This window comes from Alligator mississippiensis, chromosome 1, assembly GCF_030867095.1.
Source record: "Alligator mississippiensis isolate rAllMis1 chromosome 1, rAllMis1, whole genome shotgun sequence".
Lineage (NCBI taxonomy): Eukaryota > Metazoa > Chordata > Crocodylia > Alligatoridae > Alligator > Alligator mississippiensis.
The window spans coordinates 118,337,402-118,355,037 of NC_081824.1; positions in this window are offsets into that span (position 1 = coordinate 118,337,402).

Sequence of the window (17,636 nt, forward strand, 5' to 3'; positions counted from 1 at the left end):
TTCTTTGCAGTGGGATCACGCTGGCGCTCCCTTATTCACTTTCGACCAAACTTTCAGAAATACAGGAAACTCTTTTCACATGTCATCTGGTTACAAGCTGAGTGGTAAAGTGGATTTCATGATGAAACCCCTTGGAAGTTTTTCAGAATGTAGAAGACTTCTCCAAAAAAGGCATTACATCTGCAGCACAGGAAATCAAGCAAATAATCAAAACCCACAAGGCTCTGTAATGGGATTTTAGCAAAAATGCTGTTCTCAGTAATGGCAAAATTGTTGTCCCTTTCTACTATGAATGGCTGTTAACTTTACAAATATTTGGACATTTTGAAGTATAACCTAAATCATTCTAAATACATTTTGAAACTACAATGTTTGGCTAAGTGGCAAAACACCGAAGTAGGTTTCACGATGGCCAAAGGGTGAGAACAATTCAAAGTTCTGTGTTAGGACTACTGTTTACTATATTTATTAACCATCTGAAAAATGGGAGAGCTGGAAGATGATAAAAGTGATACATAAGTTGATTTAGGACTATGGCCGTGTGTAGATGAAACAAGGGGGGGGTGTGCACAACACTTTAATGTGGGCTAAACGCTTTTGCGTCACTTTAATGGTGTTGGAGTTTGCATGCGTTGGCAGAGTATTGTGCATTAATTCCAGCCACTGTAGGAAATTTGGGGGTGCAATGCACCTTAAATGACTTGGGGTGCAGCAAACTAAAACTCCTTTGAGGAGTTTTAGTTTGCTGCCCCTACAGCTGCTAAACAAAGCACTCTGGCTCCATGGGTCTGTAGAAAGCCCTGCAGGCAGCCTGGCAGCAGCCTGGGAAGGCAGGCTCCACCCAAGAAAAGCGGGGAGACAGATCCCCCCGCCCTGGAGCCTGCCTGCCTGCCTGCCTGAGCTGTACAGGGGCCCAGTGCTTCTCTCCACAGCTGGGTGCCTGCAGGTGGGTATCACCTGAGTGGGGGCCACCACTGCCATGGAGGGAAGCACCAGCCCCCCCTTCCCAGGAACCGGTCCACCCACCGGCAGCTTGCTCTCTCCTCCCCGCCGCTGGAGAGAAAGATAAATCGGGTGTGCGCATGGCATGGGGGTTTACTTGGCCCTAAACTGAAGTGGTGTTTTTAAAAACACTGCTTCAATTTAGGGCCCCCGTTTCATCTACACACAGCCTATGAGACTTGATAGACCTAAGCAAGCCAGTACTACCCAAGCAAAGCAAATAGATATCTTACAACAACAGATTATATCAAAAAAATGTCAACACTTAATTTATCTATGGAAGGAAAATGTAATTGCTCCTGCCTTGCCAAAGTCTAAATTAGCTCTATCAACAAAGGAAAGGGATTTATAGCTCAACAAAGAGTTCAAAGAACAGCTGCACTCCAACAAAGATATTAGGAGTCACAAGAGGAGCAGGTAGTACAAAAATGCTATAATATTCCAATAATACAATAGTAAAATACACACCATCAACATTAAGTGAGCAACTAGTACCAATCATCCCATCTCACACAGGAAACAGCAGAATTCCAGAGAACGGTGACAAAAATAAAAGTCATGGAAAAACTCTCATATAAAAAAGACAAAAAAAGAGCAGCACAGTCAACCTAAGCAAGGAAATGATAAAAGCTTATAAAATAATCAATGGTATGTAATATATAAATCAGAAGTGTCCATTCTCCCTCTTTCTTAATGCCAGAAAAAGGGGAAATTCATTGAAAATGATAGCCAACAAATTTAGTAGTGATGGCACAATTATATAATATCTAATCAAATTATGGGACTTGCTGCCACAAGATGATGTTGAGGCTAAGAATTTAGCATTCAAGGAGGGATTGGACATGTTTGTGGGTTACAAAAATACCCAAATTTATGAGAGTTATTGTTAAAATTAAGAGGTTTGGGAGGGTGACAAAACCTCAGGCTTTAGGGCTTAAATCTTCTCTAAGCATTAGTCTAAAATGAGACTTTACTTGGGGGGTGAAGTGATAGATTATTCGATGTCTAGCTATTGCTGCTGCTCTAAAGCAGCTACTACTACCCATCATCAGAGGCAATAAAGTGGATTAATGAAACTCCTGGCCCACAAATGAACACCCTGGCTAAGTATAGCCAATCAAAAAGCCTGAGGATAAATTGATTCAGTCTTTGCAGGGTAGTCTAAGCTGCAGAAATTAAATTGAAACAGAAGTGAACTTCCTCTTTCTGCTTTCAGGTCCCTCTGGGATTTGTAGTCCACAGTTGCAATCAGCAGTAAGTTCGAATAGGGGGAAGAGGTGTTTAACTCTCCTCCCTAGCCCCAGACCCCAGCCAGGGTTTGTCTGGGGGGGGCAGTCCCCGCTTCCAGACTGGGCTGCAGCCCTAGCCAGGCTTGTTGCCCTCTGCCTTCCCTTGCCAGTCATTCCTCACTGCTCCAGCTAGGGAGCAGAGGAGCACAACACAGCCCAGCCCAGGGCTACAAAACATGTTGGGATGCTGGGGGACTATGATTTAACTTAAACCAGGAAGAAGTTTGGGACAGAAGTTTCATAAACAGATTTGACCCAAATCAGTTAAGTCTGATACTACATTCAACCAGGTTTACCTTAAACCAGTTTCAGCCATTTTGAAACTGGTTTATGTGCAGCGAGCTTCTGTTCTGTTACAGGTTTAAACCAGTTCCTGATCACTTAAACAGATTTATGTGTAACTTCTGTCCCTAGCCCCTGTGGCAGCACTAGGTAGCGGCCAGGACTGGCTGGAACTTACTTTGTCCACCCGCATGTGCCTGCGCATGCAAAACCAGGAAGCATGCCAGTGAGGCAATCCCAGGGCCAAAGTCTAGAAAGCAGCTCCCTAGAGGCACCCTACAGTGGCCTCATTGGTGTACTCCTAGGGCAGGAGCAGGTAGGTAAGGCACTCTCTGCATTGTCCTGGCTGGAACAAACTGTTGTAATAGTGCAGGCAAGCTCCCAGTCTGATATGCTATGGCAAATCCTATGGTCCCAGTTCAAGGAGAATTGCCACTCATCATGAGATTTCCAAGATTCTTAGAATTTGAGTAGATATTAACTGGAACTTTCAGGTTCTGTTTATGTGAACAAGGCATTAGATCCATAAGTGTATAACTAGATAGGAAGACAGCCTAATCGGAACTTAATTCATTGCCCCGTTTCTCCAACAGACCGTGCTAAATACTGGGTATATGGATGCAAGCTTTGCAGATCAGGCCAAACTGTGCTTGTTTGGGCTTGGACTGGGAGAAAGATCAGTCAAGCAGCTACATCAATAAATAAAGACTAACCCTGGGACCATGTAAAGATACATGGTATAAAGCCAGCAAACCAGACATTTTCAGCTTTCCAGGTTTTGTAGAAGTGAGTGCATTTCATTAACAAGTTCAGTCAGTCTTTAGAGAAAAAAATATTATTGAGAATTCCACTTGAAAGAGGTATTATTTTACTTAAATTTACTACTGTTTGGAGAAGGAAAAAGAGATTGCTTATGGGTTTTCTTAGAATAAAACTAGTGACAAAAGCCTAGAAAGACCACCACTGCTCTTCTACTGTGCACAACTGCCCTTAAACATCTACAGCCTGTTAATAATGAAATGATTCAACTGTGCTCAAAATTATGCCAGGCTGCAACTCTAGGAACCTAGGGAAGAGAGGAAGCAAGTAAGAATGTTTATTTATCCTACAGTAACTGTGGTTACTTGGGATGTGTGGTCCATGCACATATACCCCATGCATGCAAGAGCTGAATCTTTCTGAAAAGCAATATCCATTGTGGCTACTGCAGCTAAGGGTATAAGGAATCGAGTGGCTGCAACAGCCATTCAGTTGCTTCACCAAACAGAAACCCAGATGTAGGGATTCCAATCACCAGGGATGGAAAGTGGCACAAGGGAAATCTATAGACAACGCAGCTCAAACATGCAGTTACTAAAACTTCTGTTATCAGAGACTGATAGACAGGGAAAGTTGCTGCAACCAGTAGTAGAGCTCTCCAGCAGCCTGAAGAAGACAGTACTTCCAAGGGGACTGTGGCCAGCCTTGAAAAGACAGTAGGTGAAATGTAGAGCATACTGTGACATGCCACCATGTGATCCATGAGGTTGAGGAACAGCTTCATCCAACATGGGATGTATAGGAAGCTGATGATCCAAGTCTGAACTTCCAGCTACAGTTTTCTTCCTCCCTCTTTCTGACCACACCAAGGCTGTGGAAATGTGAGGTTTGAGAGAGGAAACTATGGTAGAAGAAGTGCAGTCATAACTGCATAACTGGCCAGAGTGGGCTGGTCTTTTCTGGGTCGGTCAGTGGCAAAAGTTGTGGCCTGCATGGATTACTTGAGCAGAAATGATTTCAGCTGTGCCTGTGTCATTCTTGTCGTTCTTAAAAAATATACAGCACACTGGGCAAAGCTTTGTTAGAAGTCTCTCTCTCCAAGGGTGCCTGTCATTAGCCAGAATGGCTGTCACACACCATTCAGTTTTTGAACATAGGGTATTTTCAATCCTCCATAGTGGAAAAATAGCCCCAGTACAGGAGCATAGTCCCCCAGTTAGGCAAGTTGTGGTGCAGGAATGTGGACACTGCGAGAGATCAGTCACACCAGGAGTGGTAAGGAGGAGCTGAGTGGCAGATGCAGTACCCCATCAGTTTTGCCCTTGGTTATAGTACTCGGGAGGGCACGAAGGACACATATACAGCCACAACAGATACTGCCATTCAAAATGTTCCATCTCACTTGAATGGAGCACCTGAGCACCAAGAGAAGAATCTGGGTAGACGACTGCCGAACGAACTACAGCAGGGGGTGTCCGTTAAGGAGTTAAAGCAAACACACACTGGTCTGTGACATCAGCTGCTTGTTCCAGTCTTAGTATTTACATAACCATCTGTAAATTTAAACAGAACATAAACTTGGGAATGCAGTGTTATATCCCCCACTCCACAATCACCAATAAACTTCCTTTTTCCATTTCACTGTTGTTTTAAACAAATTCCTCTGCAGCTAGTACCTACACTAGTGTTACCTTCTAACAATAGAAACAACCTGTAACTCACCTAAGGGAACCACACAACTAATTCAGAACACAGACAGAACAGTCGCCCGCGAGTGAAACAACATCTGAATGAGGGAAAAAAGAAAAACACCTTGAGAACCACTTGCATCAATTAAAGATCCAAACTTAAACTTCAAACATTTCTCACTTACTGATATCTTAGGTCCCATATTTCCTTTTTTTTCTTTTATTTTTTTTAGAAAACCGAACAGCAGGAACAAAATACATAATGTAGATACCACAGCTGTTGTGTTCATCTTAGCATGGCGTTGGGGACAGAAGTCTGCTTTTTGAGCATCTCTGTCACTAAAAATCTCTCTTTTCACCAAAGCATCAAGGATCAGGGAACATGAATTGACTCCTAATCTCCTTTCTCAGGTGATGCTGTTGAAAGAAAGCTGAGTATGCAGTGACTGATGTTGAGCAGACCAGCCACTCTAACCAAGAGTCTCATATAGCTTTCATTTCCTGCAGCATTTCCATTCAGGATACATTATAAAGTGCCAAGGATAACTGAACTAATAATGCCATCCTAATGCCTGTAACATCCAATACTTTGACCTCAGGCCATCTCAGGATGTGTTGAAAGGATGCAAAAGTGTTAACATAGCAAATTACCACTACCACTAGCAATCTAGTGAAAAGTAAATCACAGCAATTGTGTGGCTATAATTGTCAAAACATAAATGACAAAGTCTATAAATGTCAGCACACACTGCAATGGCAGGTGCTCAGATTTAACAAGCATCTTCACTTTCATCTGCTAACAAACAGCTAAGCAGCCTACTCCTTAATGAACCCCCATAGACAAGTTTCCCCCAGGTTCATGTGGTCAATCTCCCTCAGCTCAAGAGTAGACCTTTAATAAAGAGCTCCATATTTATATCTTCCCAGCATAAATCACAAAGACATTGCCCTTCTATTCACTTGATTACAGTCAGGCACACAAGACATCAACTAGTCACAAGAGAGACTCAGGAATTAGAGACCTATTTTATTAACTGTTCTAGTGGCAGCAGCAGCCCTAACATTTTTTAAGCTATTTAAAAGACAGAAGTTCAAAAATTCTTAAAATGTTTAAAAAATGTGAAAGTTTAAGTGATTCAGGTTTAGAAAGAAATCTTCATTCATAGTCATATCTATTCAGGAAGTCTAGACTTCTGTATTCACTCACTTATTGCTATACTTTTTATCCTTTAAGATCTGGGCTGTCCAACATAGGGCTGTCTCTAACTGGTAGCCCTCAGATCACATGGAGCCCTTAAGTAGCTAACATGCAGCCTGCAGGCCCTGGCAAGCAGTTTTCCCATTGCCACACAGCAGGGGAAGGCCCAGGGGTCTGAGTGCCACTTACACACAGCCTGTATAGTAGGGGGAAGAAGGGACACATGCTGCTGGCAGGGGGGCGGAGCTATATGCCACTAGCCCAGACTGTACAATGGGAAGCTGTGTGCATCCCATGCACTGGGGAACCACCTGGCCATGTGCACCCTGCATGGTGTATGGCCTGGGGCTGCATAGAAGCATCACATGCAGCCCCCAATGGCCCAAAATTGGACAGCGCTAATCTAACAGTTTGGAATCTGGTCCTAAAACCAACACTCCCTTCAGCATATGCATTGAGCCTGTTCCTGCATGAACTTGAAGTTAAGCATACAATTGTCATGCAATCAAAACAGAATTGTAAATTGTTAGTGTTATCTACAGGGCAAAAAATCATGTAGCCTGTGAAGCATTAAATAAATTTGAATCTATTTATAATTGTGGTAGCATCTAAGAAGGCCAGGATGCCATTGTGTTATGCACTCTACAAATACAAAACAAAATAGCCATCCCTGCCTGAGTGCAAGTTAAGTAATCTGATAAGATATTCATGTCTTTTGAAAACTTTGTCACAGAAAACAAAGCAAAAGACGTGTTGATCCTGAAGAAAAAATATATATCAAAGAAGTAATTACTGATGCACACTACCTTGTAAGTAAATATTTTAATTTCTTTAGCTTCTTTAAAAAGTTATCAACTTCGTTATAACAGCTTCTTCAAAGTAAAAATCTATTTCTTGCCCGTTTCCTTTTGGCAATAACTTATTTCTTCACTGGTCCAGAATTAACTATGGCTCTTTTTACTCTTTGCTGGTACACTAGGATCCTTAATTTAAAAGAAAGCTTTACATCATCACTCAACAGTAGAGTTTTGCCAGTGTGTTGCACTGCTGTCAGAGACAATTTATGTAATGATGTTGTTATATTTGGGCCCATCTATAGATTTAAATGTTGCTGAGAGTCTTAGTTGGATGGAGTCTTCTTAAAACTCTGGCACTGTCAGCTAAAAACAGACTATCACATTCAACAATAAAATTTTCCACTTCCACAGAGGAACAAATGTTTCTAGACTGCAAATAAGACATAAAAAACAAAGTCATCAGCCATATGATAAAACACATGTGAAAATAATAGATTTTAAGACTCTTTACAAAAAACAACATAATTTAAGGAAGCTGATAGAACAAGGAATGGAGATGGGGATAGAGGGCAGATGGGAAAAACAGAAGAGGGGAAAGGAGAGTTAGTGTAGAAAATGAAATACCATAATGTTCTGATTATAAGTCAGCCATTCATGTAAGTTGTTCCCATATTTTCAAGGTAGGTTTTAGGAAAAACATCTTTTCCTCCTAAATATGAGTTGATAAATACAGATGAAGTCCTTGAATCCCACAGGAGAGTTAAATAACCAAAGAAAGGACTCAAAGAGCTAAAGGTACTAAAAATACTAACATTTAAAAAAAAAGTTCTCTTTGTACCCAGGCTCACCATATAGTCTACAGCCTAAAAATCCATGTTAATACTATCAAAACAAGCATTTGTAGTAAAATGGAAACTGTTCACGTGTTTCAGCAATGATAGCCCCTAACTAGAAGGCCAGATTTAAAAAGTAGTTCTGAATTTAAACTTCATAGGATATGTAGGACCAACAAGGCTCAAAAATCCAATTTTCCTAATTTTTTGAGGGATATGGGAAATGAAAAAGTGGGTGGTTGTATTTTTTTTCCTTTTGTTGATAAATGTTAATTTGTTGATTATAATTTTTTAGTTTTTAGTTCTGACCAACTTCCAGGGAATTGCAGGCAGTGTTCAGCAGAACTCAGCATGGTTATCCTTTCAGCTCACCTTGTGGGCTGTGTGATGACCAAGCACTTGGAAGCCTCACCATGAAGCTTCTCCTTCCGCTCCAGTGGAGCAGACTAGGTGGATCCTTCATGAGTGTGAGAGGTGGCCATCTGGGTCACCCAATTACTGTGGCCCCTCATTGCATGAGCAAAGCCTGCCACCATGCTGGAGCAGATCAACCAGCATGCCTCCCCTAAGAACAAGCCAATGTGACCCTTAAGGGGGGCTAGGCTAGGTCAAATGCTCTGTTCAATTCCACCATGCTGACAGATCATAGGTTGACCCCATGTGTAAGTTGACTGGATTTGTAGGATTCTTTTAAGGGGAAAAATGGTCAACATAACTGGAACAACACAGTACATGAGGAAGTTTTTAGATTTTCATGAATTGATGAAGAAAATACCAGAAGGGCCCATTAGAGTCTGACCTGCTATGTGCTGCACACTATTACATTGCATGTAGTTCACCTTGTATTGAACCTACTTATTTTTCACTAAAGCTCATCTTCCGAAAAGGAATCTCAATTTTATCTGAAGGCATCAAGTACTGGAGAATCCATTATTTCCGCTATTAGTTCCAGGCATTAATCCCCCTGTTAAAATGTGTGACTTCTAATTTGAATTTCCTAGCTTCAGCCATGACCTGTTCTCATGACTAGGGATCCTGATTTTTTCTGATTTCAAAAAATCTCGAGTTTTTGGTTAAAAAAAGTAATCCCAAATCCACGTTTCCATGATTAAAATGAAGCACCACTCTGTGTGTGTGTGTGTGTGTGTGTGTGTGTGTGTGTGTGCGGTGATGTTTCATTTTAATCATGAAAATGTGGATTTGGGGTTACTTTTTTTTTAACTGAAAATTGGGGATTTTTTAAAGCAAAGAAAACCAGGATCCCTGCTCATGATCTGTCAGGAATAGGTGTCAAGCTAACCATACTATAATTATGTGGATTGTTTCATTTGCCCTTTCTTCTCGACTTATAGAATTTCCTTTGTATTAGAAGACATATTTAAAATGAGTATCAGCAGGCTAGAGATCTCCTCCATAAATTCCAGTGCTCTTGGGTATATGTTACCTAGGCCCGCTGACTTTGAAGTTGAACACATCCTTCTTCATTACAAGAAGACTGGAAAGTACTTCATTATCCTTGTAGAATATACTTTGCAAATAAACAGGAATATTTATTAAATTTTTCTTGGATTTTGCACATGATTCAGTATCAACCCACATTTTATTTCTAGGATACTGCTCTTGCTGGGAAGCTTGATTTTAAACTTTCAAAAATCAAGGCAACAGTCTCAAATTTTGATCAGGTCCTGCAAACTTTTGTTACCAGCAGTACTGCTTATTACCCTCAACAGTGACATCCAGGAACTATTTTTAGTATTAAGTAGTACATATGGTGGCAAAGGTTTTCAAGGTCTGGTGTAAGCTTCTTTGAAGTTGCCCTGAATTTTGATGACAAAACATCTATTAAAGAGATTTGTATTTGAGAAAATAAGGTGAAAAACCTGACCTTATCTTTCTTAGAATATCTTATATTATATGGCACTCTGTTTCAAAAATGAATGTATATGCTACAATGCTTACCTCCTTGCAGAGGGGCCAGGCAGGGGGGTTGAATAGAGAAACAGCCAGGCAGGGACAAGCCCCAGCCTCCACTTTCCTGTTTATCTCCTCACACCTCATATCACCCTTCCAAGAGTTTCCAGGGTGTGAAGCCACCCTGGCTGAGAATCACTGCAGTAGGCACATGTACAACTTCCATCACCCCCCCTGACTGGAGTGCTTTAAAATCACTGCAGCTGTATTCATCTCAGTGTGGTCCAGCCAGGGGCACTAAAGAAAGCTACAGTGACCTTTGGCTCTCCCACATCTTCCCACTGGAAGGGGAGGTAGAGGAAAGGCGAGAAGAAAGAGGAGGACCAGTGAGAAGAGGGGAGCAGAGAGCAGTGGAGGAAAACAGAGGGCAAGGAGAGCAGGGAGCAGAGAGGGAAGGAAAGCAAGAAAGGTTCTGTCCGCAGAAGTACCCTCAGTCTACTCCTTCAGAGTCACTGAAGCCTCAGCTCCCTGAAGGGGGTGACAGGATGAAACATTTGGTATGCCCACAGCACCACTTAGTAGGACAAAGGTTGTCAGCCTGGCCTTCCAAAAAAGAAAAGTGACTATGGCTATAGAAATATTTTCACTAATCCTTGTCCCTGCAGTGGTATCCACAAAACACAGCAGATCTATTAACACTTAAGAAGAAGGTAAAATAAAAAAAATTGAAAAAATGTGAAACTGGCCAGTCTAACTTTATTGTCCCATTGAGGCCCACAAAATATTAGAGAGGCAGCACAAATGGCAAAAATGTGGATTATCAGATTTACAATGTGAAGAATCCAAGATGAAAACACAGGCGAGGAACAATTCTCAACGTGCACACTGCTAAACACTACCTTTAGTTACACTTTAGCAACTCCACACAATTCACTGGGGAAGCAGAGGCAGTACTGAGAGCGGAGTTCCATCTGATATTTTCCCCACTGAACATTTCTTTTTAAATCTGACATGTTAGCAGATTATTCTTGATCTTTTTTTCAGAAAAGGTTTTGAAATTCCTTTGAAAGCTAAAACATGCCAATTGGGTTGTAAGGAACTAGAGAACATGCCCATGCATAGTAAGCAGTTTACTCTCCAAAAATATGAATGTCATGGGAAGATCATAGGAAAGTCGAACTGGAAGGGACTTCATGAGGTCATCTCATCCAGCCTTCTGCTCAAGGCAGGCAGATAGATCAATGACTCACTGGACTCCCTAGGCGTAATCTTTTCACAAATGGAGTACAGAAAGAGAACATGACAAAAGAGCAAAATACATAGAAAGTAAAGGTCTGTGTAGCTTGGAATGAAAGAACAGGTTTGTATTGTAACAGGAAGACAGATTTTTGCATTCAGTAGTTATTTTATTTTCCCCTTTGCAACTCTGTTAATTTAATCCTGATGCTCATTAAGAGGGGGGAAAGTATAAGTTTTGAGAAAATGTCTGAAGGATACTTGAAAATCAGCAAAACTCTTGTTATCTGGTGGCTTTTTCTCTAAAACCCAGTAATACCAATTGATAATGATTCAGCTTATTATTCAACTAAAATTCATATTGTAGAAATTATGGTACAATCATTCCTGTTTCAAATGACCAACAAGCCAAAAGTCCATATGGCCAATCACTACATTAAAAACTTAACATTTCCTTTTTCTACTTGGACAGCAACTGCAGAGCACGAATTGCATTACAATTGCTGACTTCCATCAGCTGAAACAACTCTTTTGGCTCAACCCTACAAACATGCTCTTGCTTAGCTTTATGTAGAAGAGCAGTTTCATTGAGGTCACCACCTACATGTGTAAAACTAAAAATACGCATTTTTACATGAGTCAAACGGTATGCAAACTTTGAACTTGACGGAACTAAGTTTGGGACCAAAACTTTTCCAGTTGATTTTTAAAGTACCATACAAAAGCATTAGTTCATTATTTCTCTCATAGTATATCAGAACACTGTATGCTTCAGAATGTTTTCATTTGTTTTCTGAAGGCTGTGGATGTGGTAGAGAGTGACGGATTTAGATACAGCTATTATGAATTCATACTTTTTCAGTAAAGTCCTATCATAAGGCACATTTCTGGCTAAAACTGTTTTCCAACTCTACACAGAGTTGGAATATTCATTCTGCCATCTACAGGCGCAGAACATGCTGGTGGCGGCGTGGGTGCTAAAGTCTGAGATGGCAAAGTAGCAGATCTGCTGTGTGGATCATATGATAATTTAGCCTAGAGTTTATTGCTTACTAATCTGAGTACCAATAAAAATGTTTCACCATCAGCACCATTTAGAGCTGGGAACATTTGGCTCTAAAGTTCTTCAGCATGCCACATGCTTTCTGGATCAGAGCTCCAAAACAAGACATAGGGATAACAGTTTAGTTGTTAGAAGAGACCTACTGTTAGAAAAACAAAAGTACATTTTAAAAACCTTATTCTACAAGGCTTGGTAACATACTGCTCTCTTGTGGTTAAATCTGAGCAACTCACCTGAAGAACTATGTCATACATATAACAGCTCTTTTTGGCATTTCACTCTTTGCTTTATGTTAACAATTCTGAGTAAGTGGGCACTTAACACATTTAGTAATGATTCAGAATAAGTGTGTTGAAACAGATCTGCTTACCTTGCCTCTGACCAAATAGGCTTTTTTAAGGTTCTCCTCACCCTTTTTATAGGTGCAGTCATCCTGACAAGAAATATAAACAAGATTATTAATATTGCTGGCACAAAGGAACATAACCATTCTCTCCCTTTCCTTCAACAGGAAAAAAAAATCCACTCCCATAGCAGAGGGGAACTGTTGCTGGCAGAATTATTGGAGGAAATCCTGAACTTCAAAAAGAGGGCCATGTACCATTCTATTGCTGACTCAGTTATAAAACAAATTAAATCTGAAAATGTATAATGTGAGCAAAAAGATCTCTGAACCCAAGTAGTTAGATCAAGCAAAGCAAACTTGTAGTGATATTAAAGATCAAATTACCAGTTTTCTCCAGATATATGTAAAGACAAATCACTCAAACCTAAAGAGCAAAAGCAACCTAAAAGGTCTTAGAATCCTACTCATGCTTTGATGATAGGTATTTGAACATCTGAATGCTGCCTGTTTTGGGCTCCTGAACATCAATTTGAGCAGAACTGGTTTCACATACACCCATTTAACTGCCCATATTTAAAATTGGGGATGAAAATAGTCATTTAAATTACTGAAACCTATTTTTGACTTAGAGCCCTCTTCCCTTATCTCTCCTTCAGTTTCCTTAAGTGAAGGCAATTACTTCTAATGAAATCTTGAGATGCCCTCATAAATCAAATATTGAAAACTTGTTCAGCATCGCTTACCTCACACTAGATAGCTATTCTAGTCTCCCCCACATGATTCTTCATAATAAAAAGTTATATAAGTGAGAAACATATGGGGGGGAATCAACCACTGATTTACAATCACTGATGCCCAGTGAAGAATGTCATACATAAAACACAAAATATTAATCATTCTAACAATTAATAACAAAATGGTCCAACAGTATTATGGGGTGAGTGGAAGAACAAGGTACCCTCCCTCTATCCTTGCTACACCTATAAGATAATCAAAATAATCCCAACAGAATTGTAGTAGGACTGTCTAAAGAACCAGTGTGAAACTTAAATACACAATGTAACGCAGGCTGTCAGATACCACTAATCAAGATCTAGGAGATTAGGGAAGGCTATTCTATGGCACTTGTGGATTGTGCCCTTCTTATTTTGTCATTCAGTTTGACAAATGCAAATGCAAGGAACAAACAGCCCCAGATTTACACAATACAATGTTTTGTACATCTCTGTATTAATCCAAATCTTGCTCTTTTCATTTTCACTAAACTATGTCTTAATTTACATTTAAGCACCTTATATGTTCTCAGTCTCTCTTCCACTTAGTTTTAGTGCCTGCCTTTCTTTGTCATTCACATGTGATAATTTACAGCATTTTTTTTAATACCACAAAAATTAACAATGAAAATGATGGCAGGTTTTTCTCTTCCTATTTTAGTTTATAACTGTACAAGCTGTAATTAAAAATACAGCACTCCTATCATTTTACATTTTTGGATAACTGCATTTTGTCTAATGGCTTCCAGATCCAGTTCAATGGGTTTTATCTCTATTTGCATCTCCCTCAAGGAACTGGCTTGGACTTCAGGGGCATGGCTACTGCCAGTCTGCTTTGAGTGAAAGCTCAGTGAGTAAAATTCATGGCAATGGAGCTGCAAACCATCCATGACTTTGTAGTTATATTAAATATTCATCTTTTATGCCAAAGTTTTCCATGCTTGAGTTCTTTCCATAAGTGCTATTTCTTATTTAAAGGCTTGAACAAAATACCTTAGTTCTTTTGGGGTCGTGAAAGTAAAACTATATGCTATGTTGTCATAGTAAAGGTAATCCTACAACACTTTTAAATGTGAGGTTTGAGGATTTTACCAAAAAGTGTCTAAGCTTTGGAACTTGGTATATTTGGTTGTACATTACTTCATTCATTTAAAAGTTTGTAAAAGCAGTACTGAGCACATACAGTAGAAAATTATTTTGTTAACTGGGCATTTAGAGGCAACTCTAGTTCCCAGCAACAAACCCAGTACATCAGTCTTGGATTTAGAAAATCCATAGGTGAATTTCCTTCCTTCTGCTTACTGTTCACAGTCCTTCCAGTTAGACCTGGAAGAAAGCATTTCTGCTATGGGAAACTTCTGGAAACTTGTAAGGCACACCAGTTGCCTGCCTTGTTAAAACTTCTGCTCACTCTTTAAGAGGAAGGACATTAAATAAAACCTTTCCCATTCACTCTTGAAAATAATGAAATAAGCTGATCAGTGATGGCTGTCAGATGGCACGCTAAGTAAAACTGCATACATTTAATTGTATTGCCTCCATCCCACCATCTCAATACATCATTTCATGTATCATGTGTGTGCTATGCAGATACTGTCTCCATAGGCTTATGTACAATATCAGCATGATAAGAGTGTTTAAATACAGCTGCAATATAAATAATAATTAGACAATAGGCACTTTAATTCTATGCCTATTTCACTATTCTGGTATCTGTACTGGTAACACTGACTGAACAGTAAGATGATTGAGGAAGACTCTTCTGCGCACTTGCTTTAACAAGGAAGTTATTACAATTTAAGTTATTATTTCAAAAATACGTTAATTAACAACCTAGAACCAACATTGCAAAATGCAAGAGCACAACTTTGCATATCCTCCGGATGTCTTCAGCTATAGGCAAACATGGCAAGAACAGTTCTAAAAAGTTTCTAGGCTGCAACTTTTTAGTTAGACAAGGGGTAATGTATACACTTCAAAATAGCAACAGTGTGGAGATCAAGTTTATTTGAAAAAATTGATTGAAACTATAGAACAAAGTATTTTAAAGGAGTTAGGGCCCTCCCTGTCAAAAAGTAAATCTTCCCACTGTAGCTTAAGATGCTAGAAAGCCAGCTGTGAAAGAACACTTAATTCATGTGGTTGAATAATTAAATTATTCAAGTGGTAAAACAGAGAGTGAATACCAGTGAAACTATTATAGCATAGCAAACAAAGGCTTTTAGTTACCTACTGATATAAGGTCACTCTCTGTAAAGTCAAAATCTTTTAGTATCATGAGCAACTATGTATGCCTGAAAAGGAAATAAATATGATTGGGGGGGGGGGGGTGTTAGGAATGTGTTACACATGAAAAAGTTATATTTGGTTATTTATAATATTGATGTTAAAGATCGTCTTTTATATAACTTTGGGACTGAAATCTATTAAACAAAAACCATGCCATAGGAACAGAAGTGGTGTGCCTGAGCAAATGTATAAACTTTTTATTTTGAGCCAGCATGGGTGGCCAAATGCTAAGCTGATGATTGAGCTAAAGCCCAAGAACAAAATGTTGCTCTTTCTGACCACTGAGGAATTTTGGAAAAAAGGAAAGAAAGAGAATAAAAGTATTTCTGTGGTAAGTTCTACTTTAAAAAAATGCTGCCAATTGAAGCAACTTCAAGGTATTGATAGATTAATGGGAAGTGTAGTCAGAGAGACAGCCACAGCACCGATTTGCCACATATTGGTGTAATTTTATACCTATACTTATTCTACATAAGGGTGATGGCTGTGGGAAAACCGATGGAGAGATTCAGCCTGAAACTTAACTCACGTGTACAGGAAGTACTATTTTCACGACAATATTGAATATGTAAACTGTTTAGATTATCTACCCAACTACTTCAAAGATATCCACTGTCTCTTTCCCCACAACTAAAAAGGTACAAATCTCCATGTGGCCATTTATCCAGAGAAACTAAACATGGGGGTCCAGGTCATGAAATGAATGAATATCTAATGTTTGGTGGGTTGGTGGACAGAACTCAGCCAGTTTCAGAGAGGCTAGAAATGAAGTCTCGCCAAAGGCAAATGTAATGATGTGCTACCATGTCTCTTAAGTATGAAAGTGATTGTTGCTGCTGGGGCAGGGGTTCCCCAAGACTGGAGATTAGGAATCCCCTGAACTGAAACTCATCTATAGGAAAGTAGATCTTTGTCAATCTCAAGATGAAGAGTCTTTGCAAGTTCTATGAACTGAGTTGAAATAAAGAATGACTACTTAGTCCTAAATGGAGCAGGTTGAGAGTTCTAAGCTAAGTATTTCCTTTAAGCAGCAAGACATTTAAAGATATGAAGAAGGCCTATGTGAAGTGTATATAATATAAAAGCTGTCCCTCCTAAATGATGGATTTCAGTTTAGGCCTCATTTTCCTGTGGAAGCCTATGACAATACTGTCATAACTGAGGTAAGCATATTCAGAAAATAGGATTTTATCACTGGCTACTTACTATGGAAATTGATGCTGAGCAGTAAGACTTTTCACCTAAAAGATAAAATTTCCTGGAAGCTTTGTCCTTTGGATGGCCACATTGTCTGGCATTTCCCTTGTATTACAGGTGCTAGAGAGCCAGGAATCTGATGCAAACAGAAATATGCAACTTCTTTGAGAAAAAAAATAAGTCCTTGTCTAAGTTTTTCAAAGCTGTAATCAGAGAGACTAGAATCTGCCAAAGGTCCTTAGCAGGTTCTTCTATTTGATTAAGAGCACTGCCAATAAGCATGAGAAGTTAGAACACAGAATACCAAATAACCTGCGTGCTCTCTTCCTTGGCCAAAGTATCTGCCATCCTCCCCTGAAGTACTGATAGGACTAGTGGTTAAGTATTATTGAGTAGCTCTCTTCAACTCAAAGTAGAGAGGGACATGGATTTTTAATAATTAGCTGGAGAATTTTCCTATAAATCTTCCACAGGTTGCCCACCCCTGATTTAGGTAGCTTATGAGAAGCAAGAACAGCTCCTTGAGGGCCTAGAAGAGTGGAAAGAATCTAATGAAGACTTCTAGGTTAAGTACAGACAGTTAAAAAGCCTGAGACTGAATCAGTTCAATCTCCGCAGCTTAGTCTAAGCTACTTAGACTGAACTGATAAGCAAGTGAACAGACATTCACTTTTGATTCCAGAAATGCAGCCACATGCTTGCAATGGTCCAAGCCAGAAGCTGGGGAGTGCTAGAGAACACCTCTCTGCTTGGCTGGAGCAGACAGCTTGGGCCAAGGCTAGCCAGCCCGCCCACCCTGGAAGGGAAGGTTTCTGGAGGAGGTGCAAAGCATCCTGGGATGCTGAGGGACTGTAAATTAACCTGAATCTGGAGGGGATCTGGGATATAAGTTCAATGAACTGATTTAACTTACATCAGTTAAGTCTGATATTACATCCATCCAGGTTTATCTTAAACTGGTTTCAGTCACTTT